This window comes from Amphiura filiformis, chromosome 10, assembly GCF_039555335.1.
Source record: "Amphiura filiformis chromosome 10, Afil_fr2py, whole genome shotgun sequence".
In the NCBI taxonomy this organism is placed as follows: domain Eukaryota; kingdom Metazoa; phylum Echinodermata; class Ophiuroidea; order Amphilepidida; family Amphiuridae; genus Amphiura; species Amphiura filiformis.
In genome coordinates, this window is record NC_092637.1 from 42184659 (window position 1) to 42198254 (window position 13596).

At 36.2% G+C, this 13596-nt stretch overlaps 1 long non-coding RNA gene across 1 annotated transcript; it reads right to left on the reverse strand.

Moving 5' to 3' along the window:
* Window positions 1–388: 388 nt before the first annotated feature.
* On the reverse strand, window positions 389–4172 carry LOC140162287 (uncharacterized). Its single transcript, XR_011860223.1, has 3 exons — window positions 4019–4172; window positions 1460–1538; window positions 389–474 (listed from the first exon to the last, which is right to left on the reverse strand). It is a non-coding gene; the product is annotated as an uncharacterized lncRNA (long non-coding RNA).
* Window positions 4173–13596: the final 9424 nt, after the last annotated feature.

Here is a 13596-nt window from a genome sequence, read left to right on the forward strand (position 1 = left end):
TAAAAAAATGGCCTAATTGTTTCAACTTGATGAAAAAAAAAAAAAAAAAAATTCGGTTGAATAGCCCGCACCTCCCACTCGGGTTATGTCACGCGAAAAGTGATCAACTGTATTTAATTTATCCCAGTACATAAAAGTCATGATTGTCGAGATATTTCAATTAAATTCCTGGATAAAGTTATTTTATATTACTTCCGTGGTCTAGGTACTCGCTGGTGATCCGCGATCGCGTGGAAGAGGCTAGGTCTCCTCCCCTTCTACATGTTCTACGCGCCGACGACCAATGGATGAACCGTCTTGTTGTCACGACCGTTGATCAGCCAATCGGGGTTATTGCAAACCACGGATGTAATAAAAAGCAATTAACTTTTTACAACGTCATTTATACAAACCTTTTGGTCCTTCCGTGAAGCACGTAAGGTACTGAGCAGCATCGAAAAGTGTATACATTGCTATTGAAATGTCGAGAACCCACTGAAAAGAAGAGAGATATTGCGAGTAGTATTGATAATTGCAAAAAATAAAAGATAGTGAAAATGACAACGATGATGATGATAAGGATGATGGTGATGATCTGCAACCATAATGGGCCGCAATAGCTTGTAACCGTGCCAAAAATATGCGCCCCCTCTTCGACGTGCCAAAAGAAACTTAGAGGAACCCAATTTTTAAAACCTTACATTGTCATAACACAAAGATGAATCTCATTGAAAATAAAGTAATATATCAATGGAAAGCTTTAACGTTTTTTCCGATTTTTTTGATGGCCAGTAAAGCTGAAAAATTAAAAAAATTAATACATTTTTGGTCTTTTTAAGGCGCCCAAAAAGCACTCAAATCAATCGTCTATGACCTTGGGAATGCTCGTGACGTAAGCTCAGGGTTCGCAGTCACGCTGTACTTTGCAAGCTGCCCGACAAGTCAGCTTTTGTATGCATTTTCGCAATAAAGCTTGAAATTAGAGGAATATTTAAGTTGCAAATAATAGAATTATTGTCAACACATAGATTTTCCCTAAATTTTGGACAAAATCAGTCGAAACTGGCTGGGTATAATTGGGTAATTGAGTTGGAATTTCGCGCTGCGATCAATTCCATGCGCAAATGCTTGCGACCGATGACCGGTCATGGCTTAATAAACATCAAATTAAATACTTGCTTGTGACATTCCCTGTTCTTGATTCATTTTAAAATATCTGATTTGAAAAAAAATATCGTCTTGCAGTAATCAAAAAATTTACAACCGCCGATTTCATTAAATCCAGCTCATAAAAGGTTTTTATATCTAGCGCCGTGATCATTCCCCGGTCGGATATCATTCATTGCGGAAAATATTCTTTCAGAAGGACATTCTTCGTATTCAGAATGAAATTCGATATGTCTGATGTGCTCTAATGTCCCACAATAAATACTGTCCAAACGTTCATACCCCATCCCTTAACTTCAATATTCTTACTTACTGGGTCGTAAAAGAAAGTCAGTAATGGGTATGTACCAATGCCGGTCTCCTTGTGTGAAGCTGTGCTTACCATTGCTGAACTGTATAATTTAGTGAGAAAGAACAAAATAGAACTTGAATAATTGCTGATAATTCCAGTATAAAACTAATAATTTTGAATGAGGGGGGGTGCGCAAAAACTAATAATTTTGAACGCTGGGAGGCTTTTTGTTGCGTTAGGAAGAGCGCGCTACCTCGTTCGTCACTCAGCGATAGTATAGGAAACATAATAATTTGGAGTCAATCTCCCAAAGTATCAGACATTTAAGGCTAGTATCGTGGTAACGATTTTCAACTGTTGCGATTTGGTTGTTCGCAGCAACCTGCGATGGCAGTGGGCTTTGGAAAAAATTGCATTGATTCATTCATATTTACAGTTAATTCTACCAGGTTCAATTCACTTTAAGTATTCATTTAGCATTTTATTTCGTTATTTTGTATCCATTAATTGGCCACGCTCCCTTTGTTAGCCGCCAGGCGGTATAGACCTTTAATCCCTCTTTCCCATCATGCACTATTCCAGGGGGTATGAGTGTCGCAAAATACATCATCTCCCCGGGGGAGTACAGAGTTACGTTCATTACATTCTGGAATACGGACATTTCGGGTGGTGCCTTCATCACAAAAAAGGAATCCCCTATATTCACGAAAAACAAAAAACAACATTTCTATGCCTTATGGACATGGTGTCGTCGCCAAAAAAGTTTCATGTTATTGAAACCTAACTATGTATACATTTTATAGACCTAATGGTGAAAAACTAATGACGGGACACGCAGTGATATTTTGTCGGCGTCCGTTTCACTTTTTTCGGAGATGAAAATAAAATGTTAACAAAATCTCTTACACAGATGTTCTGCATCGCTCCATAACTGCATCACTCGTGTATTCAATAATTGCATAATTCGTCGTCCGTATTCCATAGTGGCGTATAGTGGGGCGCCGCGAATAAACAACTTTTCGAGAAAATCGGGTTTGAAGAAATGCCAATTTAAAATCGAGTTGTGTAAATCAGACATTCATTATATTTTGTAAATGATGTGAAATTTCTGTAGTAAACTAAATAGATTTTATTGTTATATATTTTTCAAAAGAAATAAATACATACTATTGCTGGCAAATTGAAAATAAAACTATACGTCACTATGGAAAACGAACAAAACGCAATACCCTAACCTAACGTTAACCGTACGCCATCTCGGTCGCCGTGTAATCCCTATGGCGTTACTTTTCGTCGTTCGTATTCCATAGTGGCGTATAGGTCCGATACGCGTACGCCACTATGACATACGATGTTTTTCATTTTTGCCGATATTTCATAATTATAAAATGTGTATAAAAAGTGGCGTATGGTCGATACGCCACTATGGAATACAAAAAATGTCACTTTGCAGCTATACGCCACATTTAATTAATTAATTACTAATTAATTAGCTAATTATGACTGATGAGACTTAGAAAAAATGAAAGAGAACATCATTAAAAACATATGTGCCAATTTTCAAAAAAATGACCAAAAATCACTATACGCCACTATGGAATACAGCCGACGAATTAGTAACATCGATGGCCTTTCCGATAATCCGCATATATGGAATCAGTATGCCCATATTAAGACAAAATAATTGCAAAGGCCTGGCAAAGACCATCGGATGCACACGATCTATAAGGTTGATGAACTACGTCATACCCCTGGAATAGTGCATTGTGGGATAGAGGAAAAGGTCAATAGGTCACGCGACACGTGACGTACGAGGATGGCGAAAATACGAGGCTGACAGCCCCATTCAAAATAGACGGTTAGCAGTTATAAATTGAAAAACAACATACTTACAGTGGGGTACTTTGTCGAACCCCAATGGTTTTAGAATAACATAATTTTGCTTTGACACCACATAACACATTTAGAATTGTTTGTGAAGGTTTCATGATTAGGCCCTACGTGTTAATCCAATGGCGACGTCAAAAATGGCGATATCGCATCCGCCACCGCCTGTTAGCCGCACTTTGAGCGCCACCTTGGATTTACATAGAAGGTCTGTGTGCTTGCACCTACATTGGGACAACTGAGCACACCTTGGGCTGTGTGAGAACAATGGTACCACTTTCTCAAGTGGTGCGCTTACACATAACTTTCTATTCATCACTTATTGACAGTGCACCTGCCAAGAAAACCGTTAATATGCTGTCGGGTCAGTGACCAATTTAATGGCGGAACTCCTTATTTCGAAACAATGCATTAATGATACCACTTTTATGAATATAGCCTGTCGGCAAATCAAATCGGCATCAGAGGAACAACGCGTTACGTAATCTATTGCTTCTCTTTCCTATCAAAGCTTCTTGATAATAACAATTGGATTCCTTCTTTCGGGTGATACCAGGTAACATTGGATTAGCTATGGAAATATTATCTGGTGTAATTCTCTAGCCATCCCATATGATATCAGATACTGTATTTTATACCAGTGCATTGATTGGTCACCCCAGGTTAAATAAGAAATAAATAAATAAATACTACCTGGTCATGAAGTAGAAGTGCACTCCGACTTTCAGCATAATCTGCATCCAGATGTAAAATCTATACATGTGACTGTCACAAGCTGCGTATGTGGCTGTCAACATGAAACCGTAAGCAATGTGGTCAAATATGGTATCAAGTACTTGCCCCAATATCGTACCTGTCATTGAAAAATGAAGCATGACAAAGATTTCGTTACTGTCAGTTCCAAAACCTATAATGACTATTACAAGCTGCATGATGGCGCAGCGGTACGGGCTCTACCTCGCAATCGAAGATGGTGCCCTCGTGTTGTGCACTTTGGCAAGGCGCTTTAGCTCACTTGCCTCTCTCTACCCATAGACCATGGGACAAGGCTTGCTAAGTGCTTCAGAAAGTAGTTTTCGTTCTCCCTTTCTGGGTAGAGGATGGTTTATACATAAAAATATAGCTATTATATCACTGATCAATAATATAACATTTCCCACTTTCAAAAGTTGCACGTTACTGTGTAATTTAGGAGTTATTTGGGGTTAAAAATGTGTTTTTCGTGATTTTTTTTTTTTTTTGCCCAAAAATGTCAAATATTAAAATAGCTGTAACTTTCAAAATAAATTGAGTAGAAATTTCATTTCTATTGTAGATGTTACATATTACATGGATGTCTAACACTGGTGAATAAAAATGTCACAGCACAACTCTAAAATATAAAATATAAAAAAAATGGCAAAAACCATATTTTTGTGCTATTTCGGCCATTTTTGAGCTAAAAATGTAATTTTTGCATGGGGAAAAAAATAAATATAGATTTTATTGATTTAAAAATATGTCATTATGTCAACCTAGTTATTCTGAACAAAAAGTTAATGATGGTGAATGTCTGTGACCTATAGTTTTTGATCTATGGCCCTTTCAAATTCATATATGGACTAAAATAGCATGTTTTTGTTCAATATTTCCAATATTACGCCAAAATGGTCCTTTATGGCCATTTTAACCAACTCATTAGTTTTTGGAAAGTGAGAACTTCACTTAATAATATGAACATGTAATTGTACTTTAATGGTAAGCTATTTCAAGATCCACTAGTATGCCCACTACCGTGGTAGCAGCAATTTTATCTACTTTCAATGCAGTAAAATGATGACTAAAATGATTTTGCTGCATTGAAAGTAGTAAAATTGACGATATAATTGCTTCTGCCATGGAAACCGAGCTACCAGTGGATCTACAACTAGCTTAAAATGAAAGTACTATAATATATCCATAATATATGTGAAGTTCCACTTTCCAAACACTGAAAATTTTGTTAAAATTACAAAAAGTACCATTTTCAGCCTAATATTGGAAAAATTGACAAAACATGCTATTTTAGTCCATATGTGAATTTGAAAGGGCCATAGATCAAAAACTATAGGTCACAGACATTCACCATCATTAACTTTTTTGTTCAGAATAACTAGGTTGATATAATGACATATTTTTTAAATCAAGAAAATATATATATTTTTTTTTCCCATGCAAAATTACATTTTTAGGTCAAAATGGCCAAAATAGCACAAAAATATGGTTTTTTTTATTTTTTTAAATTTTAGAGTTGTGCTATGACATTTTTATTCACCAGTGTTGGAAATCCATATGACATGTAACATCTACAATAGAAATGAAATTTCTACTCAATTTATTTTTAAAGTTACAGCTATTTTAATATTTGACATTTTGGGCAAAATGGAAAAAAATCACGAAAAAACACATTTTTAACCCCAAATAACTCCTAAATGAGTAAAGTAAAACGTGGGAACTTTTGGATATTAATTCAGACATATATTTACTCTTGATTTGTTATGTTTTTATGTTCTGCCCAAGAGTGGACTACGGAAGTGAAAGATAAATGCCCATGTCCCATAGTCTACCAGGGGTGAAATAGGGAGCTGTTACAAATATTGTCCATTGAGCGCTGCCCAAAGGTTTGAGCATGCCTTTTGCATTGTATGGGAGCTGACATATTCTAACGACAGCGGAATAAATGTAAAGCGCTTTGATACACGCGAAAGTCGTTTTTTATGTCAACATTTATTATGTGACTACTAGCGGGACACCCGCGCTACGCGCGGGTCCCCGCTAGGTGAGTAAATGGGAGCGTTCACTAAAACAGGAGGAATTACTGAACAGGTATTTTCCGTTTCCATGTTATTTATTTATTTATTTAACCCCGTCCCCATTATTTTCTAAATCTGTTCTTTCTTACATTTCCCTTTTAGCATCTTTTTTTATTCGCTGCTGTGATTTCCCGTTTCCATGTTTTTTACTTAATTCTGTTCTCATTATTTTAGCTTCTTTTTTTCTTACATTTCCTGATTAGTTTCTTTCCTTCTTTGTTTCGTTCCCGTTTCATTTAGTTACTTTAACCCGTTGGCCTAATTACTCGTACCTTTTTGTCCTCATTTTAATTTAATTTTTCTTTATAGTAGGCCTACCGCTTCATGTTGTTTATTCAACACACATCTTTTTCCCGTATTTATTACGTCCTCTCATAGCGTGTCTGCGGACGTGTTCACCCGGTATCCCGTGACCTGTCCATGTACCTAGTTTGTCCTTTATTTTTCCTTCTTTCCGTATTATCATGTCCACTGGTCTCTGGCTCGCAAGTCGAGTGGCTCTGCGCCGTTTACGCGCGCATTGGCGTAATGCGCATTACGCACGCGGCGCCGACGCGCTGCCGGCCAGCTGCAGTGACGCGTAGGCTGGTAACCGATTTTCATAACAAAAACCCCGTTTTTACCCATATTTTCACTGATTTTGAGGCCAATTCTTGACCGTTTTCAACCAAATTTTCGCATAACCGTCTCGGTAAGTTACTCGATCTCCCGTATGAATTTGGCGACATTTGGATCGAAACTAACGGAGCCTTTATACATGATACATAGATACATAGATACATAGATAGATACATACATACAACATTCCCCTATTTATAGTAAGACTAGCGGGATACCCGCGCTTCGCGCGGGTCCCCGCTAGATGAGTAAATGGGAGCGTTCACTATAACAGGAAGAATTACTGAACAGGTAGAATCATTGAAAAGGTACATTTTTATTTATCTAAATCTGTCTCTTCTAACATTTTCTTTTTTAGTTTCCTCTGCTTAGCTTGTGATTTTCCGTTTCCATGTTATTTATTTATTTAACCCAGTTCCCATTATTTTCTAAATCTGTTCTTTCTTAGCATCTTTTAATATTTGCTGCTTGTGATTTCCCGTTTCCATGTTTTTTTATTTAATTATGTTCTCATTATTTTAGCTTCTTTTTTTCTTACATTTCCTGAATAGTTTCTTTACTTCTTTGTTTCGTTCCCGTTTCATTTAGTTACTTTAACCCGTTGGTCTAATTACTCGTACCTTTTTGTCCTCATTTTAATTTAATTTTTCTTTATAGTACCGCTTCATCCCGTGACCCGTCCATGTACCTTTTTGCCCTTTATTATTTTTCCTTCTTTCCCTATTATCATGTCCACTGGTCTCTGGCTCGCAAATCGTGTGGCTCTGCGCCGTTTACGCGCGCATTGGCGTAATGCGCATTACGCACGCGACGCCGACGCGCTACCGGCCAGTTGCAGTGACGCGTAGGCCGGTAACCGATTTTCATAACAAAAACCCCGTTTTTACCCATATTTTCATTGTTTTTGCAGCCAATTCTTGACCGTTTTCAACCAAATAAAGTTTAAACACGTCCCCGTATATTCCTCGATCTCCCGTATGAATTTGGCGACGTTTGGATCGAAACTGACGGAGCCTTTATAGGCATACATAGATAGATAGATACATACATACATACATACATACATACATACATACAACATTCCCCTATTTATAGTAAGATAAGCACGAAACCATTATATAATTGTTTTCAGCAGTTACACTGCAAAAACAGCAGACACTTAATAAACACTTTAACACTTCATAAACACTTGTTTGTACAGTGAAGGTATAGGGGGTGTTAATATATAAGCACCAAAACAAGGTTTAGAAATATGAAGATGTTTATGTTTTTTAACACAAGATAGTGTTAAAAATATGTATTTAAACACTATCTTGTTTTAAAAACCATAAACATCTTCATATTTCTAAACGTGTTTTGGTGTTTATAAATTAACACGCTTGTTGCTCCTCAATGATCGCGCGATAATGCGTTCGCGTTATACACGTGCGAGAACTAAGAACGCGATGCGTGGCGGCGCGCGCCCTGACTAATATCACTATCAACTATTGTGAGATATTATACACCAGAAAACCAATCAAATTACGTGAATTCTTTACAAGAGGCACTCATTGAATAAGAATTAGAGAATAAATGATAGGATTTTGCCTTTTGCATATCCAATATCGTGTCATAATGGATGGGCTAGCCAATATTTTTATCGTAGTGGATACCGGCTGCGCAAAAGACAAAATCCTATCTTTTATTCTCTAAAAGCATTTACAAAGCTTCAGTTTGCCGAAATCCTCATTGAAATTGATCATTTAGTTCCAAAGATAATAAACAGTTGAAGTGTTTCCAAAACAATGTACAACAAAAGAAATTATTGCCTTTGTTTGGCTATATCTGAAAATCAATATCCGACTTCTGTCTGATTTTGCTTGATCACATATCACATACGGTATGTGTGTTAAAGTTGAACACGATGTAACAAAATTCTATGTGTTAATATATGAACACTTCTGTTATCATTTAAACAATATAGCTTTCATATGAACATGTTAATTGTGAATATTAAATGTTAATAAAAGCGTTCAAATGCGGCAGTGTTCATTATGCCTTACTCTAAAGTGTTTTAACACTTAAAATATGTGAACACTTGGGATTTGCAATGTAGTGGGCTTGTATTTTACTTACATTGCTTTAGATATCTATTATCAACATTATGTACTTTGGTAAAATATGGTATCAAGTACTTGCTCAAATGCTGTCATTGAAAGCATGACAAAGACTTCGTTTCCGTCAGTTCCGAAACCTATACAATTGATACCACAAGCTGCTTATGTGGATTTACACATTCAAACCATTATGCAATATCAAGTATTATATACTTGTCTCCAGTGGCGTGCGCATGATTGTCTGATTGGGGGGGGTTACACAATCCTGTTCCCTTAATTCCCCGAATGACTGCGCCCAAGGTTGAAAATATACCCGCCCCAATTGTGGCCTGTACACCATCCACGATAATCAACTTTTGAAAAGCACCCTAAACAAGGATTTAACCCTTGGCTAAAACGATACCCTAAACAGGTAACACGCGCCTGTCTTCACACACTAAACAGGGATTTTATTCCTTGCATCAAATTTCATACCCTAAATTTTATTTCCGCGTATTAGCAATTGCCCGGGGGGGGCCACTGGTCATTGAAAAGGGGGTATCATGCGTGGCCATGGAGTTTCAAAAAGCACCCTAAACAAGTATGTGCAACGACTGAAAATACACCCCTAAATAAGTATAACAAGTGTAATATCCTACCCTAAACAAGTATTGGCGTTTTTTTACCCCTTAGCAAGTAAAACATATATCTTCGACACCCTAAGCATGTAATACTCCGGGTAATACTAGCCTACTTGAAGCTCCATTTTCATTGAATGGCTCTGCTACCAGGGCAGAATATGGCTATTTTAAAATTACAAAATAAACGTTACATTATTTTAAGCTGATTTATAGTATCAGAGAGCCTAAGAGGGAATTAAATGAAAAGAAAATTTACAAAACTCTAAGAAAAAACAACAATGAAGAAACGAAAATAGAGAAAAAGAAGTCAAGAAATGTTTTTATATCATTTTTGTAGGCCCTATTAAAGTTTCGACAATTTATTCTCCATCCTCAAAATATTATTATAGACCTACAAATCATGTTTCAAAGTGAGACAAAAATCATAAAATAGTGGTCAGATTTTTTTTTTATGACCTAGGCCTTATTGCGAAAAGATGAAAAGTGCATAGGCCTATTAATAATTTATTTTAAAAGCTTAAAATGACAACAATTAAGGCCTACTTTTGGAAGGAATCGGATGGATAATAGTGGTATTATTTCATAAGTTGAATAAAAAGTATTAGGATGAAAATAAGTCGGTAAATAGCGACTGAGATGCATGGTGCTCAATCAGTTCAGCCAAGACTTGCAGGATTCGTGTATGACTGCAGAATTTGATACCAATCCAAAAACGTATTTTAATTCTGCACCATATCCATCTTATATTCATTTGATGTTTTCACAATTTATTCAAAAGTTTAAAATTTGTTTTTTAAATAAAATCAAGATCACTTATTGTGACAAAATTCTGACAAAAATCTGATGCTTTTGACGATAATAACATGCATGGTTTTATTTATTTATTTTGTGGATAATAGGTCACAGGTCAAGTCAATCAATCCTCTGAGATATTTGTGGTTTTAATTGTATACAACATGAAAATTAGCTTGAAAATCTTAATTTTTATCCATAATACAAGATAGAAAATTCAAATAATAGTAAAAATATTTTAAAATGAAATGAGAAACTTTGGAATTTATAAAGGAGAATTAAAACTCTTAAAATCAGAGTATACACGTGCTGTGCATGTACAATGTACTGCATGTGTACAACATCACCATTGAATGTTGTAGGGTTGTGTAGCATTGAATGGGTTAATGGAAAAATATTAACAGGGCCAGCTGGGCGAAGTCGGCAATCTTTATGGACTTAAAGAAGAGACTAAACAGAGAACTACACAGTCAAGTCTAGGGATAAACATGAAGGACATGAAACTTATGAAGGACTGGAGTCTGGACGGACCCTAAATACGTAAATCTGTTGTGAAAAAGATACCCTTTTCTCTAATTTCCATGTTTTTGACACCCTATTCACGATACGTACGTACAGTGCCTGATCGTGAAAAAAGACCCTTTTTACGTGATTTTTTTACCCCCTTGTCAATGACCAGTGGCCCCCCCGGGAGCAATTGCAATTTTGCTACACTTTTTTTTACAATTTTTAATGTTTTTGACACCCTAAACACGAAAATGTACCCAATGGAAATATTTTTTCCCGACAGAACTTGTGAATTAATGACCCAAGATGGTTTTAAAAAGTGAAGAGAAAAAATATAAAATTAATATTTTTTTTTAATTTTCTCCCAATGTTACTAATATAGGAAGCATTCGTATGACATTTCTCAAATTGAAAGTCCAGATGTACCGGATGTAACCATGGCGACCGTAGGATGTAAGTTGCAGAAATATTCCCAGTATTCGATATAACCAGCTAAGTGACTCACTACCCTAATAATTTAACCATAACATAACGGACACACCGTTAGATATCAAGGTATAACCAGGATTTTAGTGTGAGGGGGAAAGCCAAATTTTCATCCGCATTTGTCAATTTTTTGTCCCAGTTTTAAGTCATTTTAAGCTTAAACTCTTTACCATCCCCATTTTTTCTCTGTATATTTTCTGGAGGGGACAGCTCCTCCCTGGCTACGCCCCTGCCGTGGGATCATGTGCCACAGTTTTGAGATCCATTCTGAGTAGGTTTCAGAAGGGACAAATGCCCCCACCCCCAATTACCACGACTGTCGTGTGCGCATTTTTCCCTTAAAGTTGTTGTCAAAATTGGGTGCTTTTTGCGTAAGGTAGGTGTATTAATTACACCAAGTAGTCGGTCGTAAAAATGAGTCGATGAGTCCGCGGACAAATCCCCTTGAAATTGTTTTAGAAGACGTACCCTCCCTACCCCCAAGTAACAATCAAACAGCGCCTAACACTACAGCATATAAGGGTGGCTATAAGGGGCTGTGCAATTATTATGTGTACCCCGGGTGGTGAATTCTCAAAGTGATCTGCCAAAACCGCTTGCGTCTCCCCCCTTGGCCGTGCCAATAAATGTTTGCCCCCCTTTTGACGTGCCAAAAATCTTTGCCCCCCTTTGACGTGCCAAAATCTTTGCTCCCCCCTTACCATACTGTTTACACACTAAGACTTTGGGAAACCCGAATTTAAAACCTTAAATTGCCTTTATGCGAGCGCAGCGAGCAGGACATTTTGCATATGAACGTGTTTCTAATGTTTTCCTACATCTTTTTAGGGCGTAAATATAGATACGGTGCCTAAAATATATGTTAAAAATCGTTTGACCCCTCCCCCTTTCGACCTGCCAAAAATGCTTCCCCTCCCTTTTTAGCCTGCCAAAAAATTCCCCCACCCCTACACATAATTGACACCATCATTTTTGCATTTTTGATGCATATTGAATATATTTAAAAATTTAAAAGCCTGTCCTTTTCCATCCCACTATTGGCTCATTATGAATATGACCTTTTATAATATTGAGTTGATGAGGCCGTGTAGTCATGCACCAGATAGCTCTGGGTCCAATAATGTTGATCACAGATATATATATATCCTGTAATTTATACTCTTTTTACTTACATTGCTTTAGATATCTAGCTGATATACCATCTGCGTAATCAAGGAAGACATTGAAAATATATAATGCACCAACGAGATGATAGTAGCCATCGCACCATCCCATTAGAATTATAAGAATGACTCGGCTAAATGCTGGGGAAATTAAAAATATAGTATAATAATATTGGATGAGGTTGTTATAAAATATACTGTAAAAAATTGACCGTAATTTTTACGGTAGCATATTAATCGAGCAACTATTTAAGTTGCCAGTATTCCACCGTAAAAACTACGATTTTACAAGGATTTCATCGTATAATTAGCACATTAGGAAACAAATTTGGAGAAAACCTTCTGTTAATAAAATACTATGATGAGCACCAGCCTGGGTGGCTCACGCTCCAGTAATTTCAGATGATTGAGCTCAGTAATACATCAAAGAATGTCTTCCAATTCATGAAAACAAATAGATAATCAGCTTATCGGATTAAAAGCTTAGAGGGAAGGTCTTGCTGCTCAGTGAGTGTTTGTAATTATCAGAAGATTTTCTCCAAATTCATTCCCTAATGATATTATACTGTATACGTATATGTAATTTATAAGTATATATAGGCCTATAATTATAAGTATACCTTCCTCGAGTCAGTAATTTAGATATTGTGTTTTATTGTATCTCGAAATGTAATGATGAGAATTATATAAAACTGAAGTATACATTTTCAGAAAGGAAATGATGCAAGGAATCCAATTAGCATAACAGTTCATGCAAAAATTATTAGTTTTTGAGAAAATCTCAAAATTTGATTTTACTTTTATACTGACTCGAGGAAGGTATGCGGACTATAGCATTATACGGTATAGGCCTATAACTAGTGGAAAATTTAAAATGAGAATTCTTTCAAAACGATGAAAATTGGACAAAAGTATGAGAATTAAAAATTTTCTCATTTATATAAAATTTTCTCATCCAAATGAATGAGAAATATTAATTACCGTGTCAACAACCTGTCACAAGTGGTTAATTTTCTCATTTAAAACAATGTGACAGGTGGTTGACACGTTAATTGGTATTTCTCATTCATTTGAAGTTTTATATAAATATGAGAAAATTTTAAATTCTCATACTTTTGTCCAATTCTCATCGTTTTGAAAGAATTCTCATTGCAAATT